Below are 6,631 nucleotides of genomic sequence, written 5' to 3'. Positions count from 1 at the left end.
AAATTTCAAAAATAACATTTTTACAAACTTATTTTAGAGTATAAAGATCGAGCTAAAGAAAACAAAAACATATTTCAGATAAATAGAACATGCATTAAGAAAAATATCGGTAAAACCACAATAGAAACCTTTTTTGTTAAACAAAATTCAAAATTATGTAGGATCATCATTCCAAAACATCCTTCCTGTTTTAACGGCTAGAAATTATTGCTATCAAAAGTTTGATAAATTAAAAAAAAAACAAAGATATTGTGAGTGTCAGTAACAAAACCTCTTCTATTGTATATTTACCAACAGATAAATGATCTGGCCGAGCGACAGTCATCTAACTTTTTCCAGTCCAAAAGTCATTACCATACAATCACCACAAAATTTATTGAATAAATTTTCCCATCCATAATCTAAAACTTTAAAACCAAACGATTTGAACATTTGCTCTCAATAAAAAAAAACATCGAAAACTACATCGAACGTTTCAGGCAAAAAAAATAAACGCCCACTGGACGTACTGGAGGCAAAATTTGAGAACAATAAAAATAGAACAAACTGAACCCTTTTCCTCCATGATTTAAGCCTCCGACACCTGTGAAACAAAACGGCAGGCGAACAACAACTGCATTTAGCACCATTCGACCTACACCAAATCGAGCCGTGGATAAAGAGTTTTAATTACTTTAGTTTCCACGATTTCGTCCGTTTTGTCCACCAACAGCAAGCAACTGCAAAAGCGTTGAGCGTTGGTACCCAGCTTCAGGTGGGAAAATATGCACGACTCGATGCAGACTCGATAGCCAACGTGTAAAAAAAACAAGAGCGAAAATCTAATAGTGGCTTCACAAAAGCTTATGTAATAATAATTCATGAGCCAAGGTACTCCTATTGGGTTGGGATGCTGGCAAAAATAAAGCTTCAGGATAGTTTTTTTTTTCTTTTTTTCATTAGTTTAAGTTAGATCCAGCAGTGAAAAAACGCTCACCACTGGACCATAGCCTGCGTGGGTCAGTTGTGTACTCTCGATGCTGCAAAATTGGCCTCACTTTCTATTCACACCACAACGTCATCATGGATGGCAAAAAAGGAGCACTTAAATGCATTCTCCCATTCGATCCTACGCTCTAGAACACGAGCAGGGTGCAAGTGTGCAACATTTCAGCGCAAGCCACATCGGCCAGTAATTGGATAATAAACTGTCTGGCAAAACCGGTACGGTCTGTGCGGTGCATAAGTTATGGCTTTATGGAACTAGGACGATCCCCGGAAGTCTTGTGCGATTCCTTCCTTTCTACGGATATCTCTGTCGGGGGTGGGTATGAAATAAAGAAGCGAGTTAGTTGAGCTCAATTAGTGCTCGAATGATGATGTGTGGTCATTCGATTTGTGTTCGGCTATGTGTAATGGCACGATCATACACAGCAAGGGTGTAAAATATTCATTGTTACCACTCCTGCACCACGTACAACCATCGTATGGAGTACGCGTTTGATAGCCAGTTACATAAATGGCGCTTTTGCCGTGAAATTGATTAATTCATCATTCTCGGCTTACTTGTCTTGTCTTGCGTACGAAATTCGTCTCTCCCTACGGGCCGATTTGCCACCCATCAATCAACAATCGACGCCTGATATGAAGAAAAGATCGCATATGTTCGCGAGCAACGAACAACGCCCTACATGTCAGGTCTCCATATCAAGTTGTGAATGAAGTAAGAGATCATGCTAACCTGACAGCAGGAGCCACCAGTTGCCCTTCCCATGCGAAGTGTAAAAGGTGGAGTGAAGCAAAAAAAAAACGACACCTACTATACGATCTCTTTGGAAGCGTGCCCTATTTTTGCTTCGCGCTTTTTTGTGTTTCGTTTTTCAATGCACCATTCACAAATTCTTCACTTGGCGAGCTCCACACGAGCAAACCATGTTTAGTTTTAATTGCTTTAAGTGAAGCTCCATACACCGTGGCTATGCAATGGGATAAAGAGTTATTAATATTCGCGCCACCGCGATCGGCATTTTGCAAAAGGCTCTAATTGCTACAACGGTGACAATTAAGCTATTGTGGCGCTCCTTGAAGAGTAAGGCGTGGTACTGTGATTTTTCACATTTTTTTAACGATTGGCTACCTTTTTCCATAAGGAAAGTTGGTAATTTAATTAACGAAATATGCAGTTTTTGCTCTGCGACATGAAATGGAACAGTGTCTGTCATTAAAATAATTACAGTGAATGGTGATTGTTTTTAGGTTTTACCGTGTAATAATATTAACAGACATGCATTTACATGTTTACATAGTTAAAAAAGCTTGTTTGATAAAAATTCTCTATAATTGAACATAAACCAATCAGTCTTGAAATGGGACATAAATCTAAGTCGAATTTAAAAACTGTACTAAAAAAAGTTTCTACCATTTTGGTTGAAAATACGTTATGCGGTTGGGTGGTAATATAATTATTCTGATTATTGTTTTCTTTATACAAACAAACTAAAGTGACATAAAATTGTTTTCAATTTGATGCTAAAACTCCATGTAAGTTTGTATGCCAGTAGATATCACGAATACAATTACATTGTAATTCATAATATTTGTACATGTATACTTCTATCACAATTGCAATTAATAGTTCTGTATAGTTGAAAAATGCACGAAAATGCATAAAGCGATTAGAAAGATACCTGTACAAGCAAATTTAAATGAGATTTTTCCTGGTTTTTTTTTTTTTTTTTTTTTTTTTTTAAATAAAAAATATTGTTTTTCAACGAAAACCTGTTTCAATGATAATAAAAAAATATGGAAAAATATATTTGTTTGTAAAAAAGGGTTATTTAAAATAATGCTTATGTAAAGCATGTCTTTTTTCTGTTTTGACTTTCTTTTACAGAATTAGTACAAGTTGTGTTCTATTAAACCATTTTGATAAATATACTTGATCGAAATAGAAGATGCCGGAGATTCGGTCAAAAACTGTGAATTAACTAATGTAAATAGTAATTATCCTTCTATTTAGCTTTATGGGGTTTCTTTTGATAATAATAGTAATGTTTTATAATATTTTAATAAATTACTATATCATATTTCAATAATATAAATGCACAAAACATAGGTCCAGAAAGGACGTCACAGAATGGTAATGAATTAAGTCTCGAAAGCCTGTATAGGCCGGCATGTCTGCGTAGGACGTTACGCCAAATAGAAGTGCATGCATCAATAGATTTACGGCCATAGCGAAATGTCCTGTTAATAAATTAATTAAAAAAAAAATTACACACCCTTATAAATGACTTTTTCTTACTAACAAGGGTCACAAATCGCATACTACTGGAGAATAAAGCTAAACTAGACGATATATCGGTTGTGCAGGATCTAATGAGAAGCATTGAAGGATAAGTTGTTGCATTCATCTGTTCATCAACACTTTATTATTTTTATATCTTGCAATGAATTGGCAATGTAATACTTTTCGTTTGACGTCAAAATCATTTTTCTACGTTGAAAATTGCTTGTTTTTACAGTCTGTATTAAGTAACCTGATTCTAAATGATCAGGTCTTTTGATTCACTTCATTATCGAATCCTCTCAAAGTAAACGTGTACCTAAAATCGTTTACTTTATAATCTTCCCATCGGCCAATCTCATCTATTTTGCCTAATGAAAATATTTACTTTTCTTAGAACATTTATTGACCTTCTTTCTCCCTCTCTCTCTCTCTCTTTCTCTCTCTCTCTCTCTCTCCCTCTCTCACTCACACACACACACAAGCGCACACAAATAATCCTGAAACCCTCCAATAAAAGTTTCCTGAGAGCGCATTAGCAAATGCACCGCTGGATTTTAAGAAGCAAGAACACAAACAAATCAAACACTCAATGGTGTTTCGGTAATCCATGGCCGGATTTGAAACTTTGCCAACTCATCTAATTGCTGCTCATTTTCAGAGGCCAAGGATTTTGTTCGCTAGCTCTCAACACAAGCTCTTTTCCCTTTTATGTTGCAGTGTGCTTAGTATAGAAAAAAAACGATAAAAGCTCAATTGAAATAAAATTTAAAAAAAAACACACCAAATTCTTTTAGTTTTGCTAAAAATTCTTGATTATAACCTTCAACAACAAAAAATCTATCATTTGCAGATTCTTTTCGTGCAATGAACAATTATAGGAACGTACTATCGAAATAACAAGTCGTTAGAACAAAAAAATGCAGTCATTATCATCCCTGTAAATGAACTTCCCAGCACACATTACCTTGTTGCCTTCCGTATAACTATTGAACCAACAACGGCCGAGTGCATTATGCGTATTTACTTCCACTCGCTCCTGTTTGTGCTCGGCATCGAGCCAGCTATTTTCCACGGCAGCATTCATAAAACTTAAAACACCTCAAGAGCATTGCACAAACACCACTTCTACCACTGCAACGCCACAAAAAAAAAACGAATCCCTGCCAATGCGTTGGACGGCGGATTCTTGAGGCGGAAATTAAATGTCAGCAGCCCTGTCGACGTTCCACACTTCAGAACCTTCAGCAGAAAAGGGTGCAGATAAGCGCCTTCTTGGAAAGTGGCGCCTACGAAATGTCTGCCTAAAAGGTCCGAAACGCACCGCGAGCTATTTGCTCTACCTTTCTGCCTGCTGGTATACTTTCTCTGCCTGCTACTTTATTGCCTCTCTAGCGAGAATCTGCCCCATCCCGGTGCGAATTTCAACCCCGATTCGCCGACACGAATCCAAGGAGCAATCATGGAAAAAGTTTTTTTTTCTCTCTCTCCTACTCCTCGATTGCCGAGAAAAGTCACCTCAGGGAATTTCAAGCCACGTGCGTTTTGCTACCTTTTGCCCGCCCGGCCCCCGTTGGTATTGATATAATTAAAAAGAAATTAAAAAGTTTTCCCTTCAAGATTACTTTTAATTTGATTCTGGTCGATGCAGTTCGGGGAAGAGGCCGCTACTCACGCCTCTACCACCATTTCTCCTGATGACCATCCTTGGGGGAATTTACCGGCGCTTTTTTCTCGCCTTGGTAATGGGGTATTGCGTATCATGTGAAACTTATCTGTAGGTTTGACTTCAAACAGGATGGATCGGTTTATTTTTGGACTGTTATTCACTTGTAATATTGACATGGGGGTTTTCCTTTTTTTGCGAATCTGGTGTTTTGTAAACATAATCAACTCCCTCTGCAATGATACGAAGGAAACATTATTCATTATCCTCAATACAAGTAGCCAAGTAGGTTCACCGTGTTTACCAACGGCACAGAGCAAGCAGAGCAACTTTTGATGTGCAAAGTTGAGCCCCAACAATTACTCTGCGCCTACTCTGTTTTTAGAGCCATGAGGAAGGTCGCAGCTAGGTGAAGGAAAAATTCACACGGGAATCGTAACTCTCTGCCAGCCCGATCCCGACGACGATCGAGTGAAATACTTGCCATTAGATTTATTCCAAGAAAGCTTGAGCGTGGGGTCGTAAGCAAGCGCAACCCCCTAACACAAAAGTTCACAAAAGAGGTTAATTAGGTTTTATGGGAAATTGTAATTGTCTTTTCACGGCCGACACTGGGGATTTGGCGAACGGGGGAAATTGCGCTCGGTTGATTTGCTCCCTATGTGGGAGATTTCCTCAGAGAATCTTTTTTTTTTTTTTTTTAATTTCTTCCCTTCTCCTCAATCCCGAAACAGAAATGCATGGTTTGGTAAAATTAATTACAAACCAAATTAAGGCCAATGATTGTCAGATTAGCGGTGAATTAAGCATTCAGCTAAAAGCGAGAACGGGTTCATGAGCTACATTCGCTGCAATCAGCTGGCAGAAAGTAATAGCGGTGTTAATTGATTTCTTTATCGACCACGCTGAGCTAGTAAATGAAATGTGTGTGGCGATATTATTTAGACTTGATGTTTGATGCAAAATTTACGGTCAAAGCGCAAAAGTAAAGCCGCTCTTTAATTTATTAACCACTGCATACCATGGCTTTTCGTGGAAAGCATATTTTGTGGTATTAAAAATTACGCCCGAAAGGAATGCAAATACAACTTAAGCGGAGCATTCCTTGCTCGAATTCTACACTTTATCGCATTGCGTTCAACTCGCCCGCAACTGCATACCATACGATTATGCTTCACATGACTGATTTGCCAATGCAGCTTCTCCAAATAAATGCACCCATTTTCCTCTGCCAGTGCTGAAACACTACATTCATGTACAAACCTCACTCCGCGTACTTTGCAAAAACACACACACACAAACACGACGGGTAACAGAAATCATCGGAAATGGATATAACTATCGCCACGCGAGTCCGTCGTGGCGCAATGTGTCGGCGTGTGTGTAGTAATCCATGCTCGGAAAAATGAAATGAATATGATGGAATAATATACTAACCACTACACCACGCTGCACGTGGTCTTCCCTCGCACCGTCCACTCGTACCAGGCTCGGCGTAATGGGAAATGCTTTTAATGAAATTAAAAAATCTCATTTGATAATGTGCTTCTTCCGCTGCTGAATGCTGCAGTGCCGCAAACAGCGGTGCAACAGATGCGGTTCGGGCGAAGGGGGCAATGGGAAAGTTATGCCACTAGCGGGACCGTTAGATGGGTACAGATTTTTATCAGAAGGACGCGTTATGTTGCATCAAACCGTAA

Source organism: Anopheles coluzzii, chromosome 3, assembly GCF_943734685.1.
Source record: "Anopheles coluzzii chromosome 3, AcolN3, whole genome shotgun sequence".
Lineage (NCBI taxonomy): Eukaryota > Metazoa > Arthropoda > Insecta > Diptera > Culicidae > Anopheles > Anopheles coluzzii.
This window is presented reverse-complemented; position numbering follows the sequence as displayed.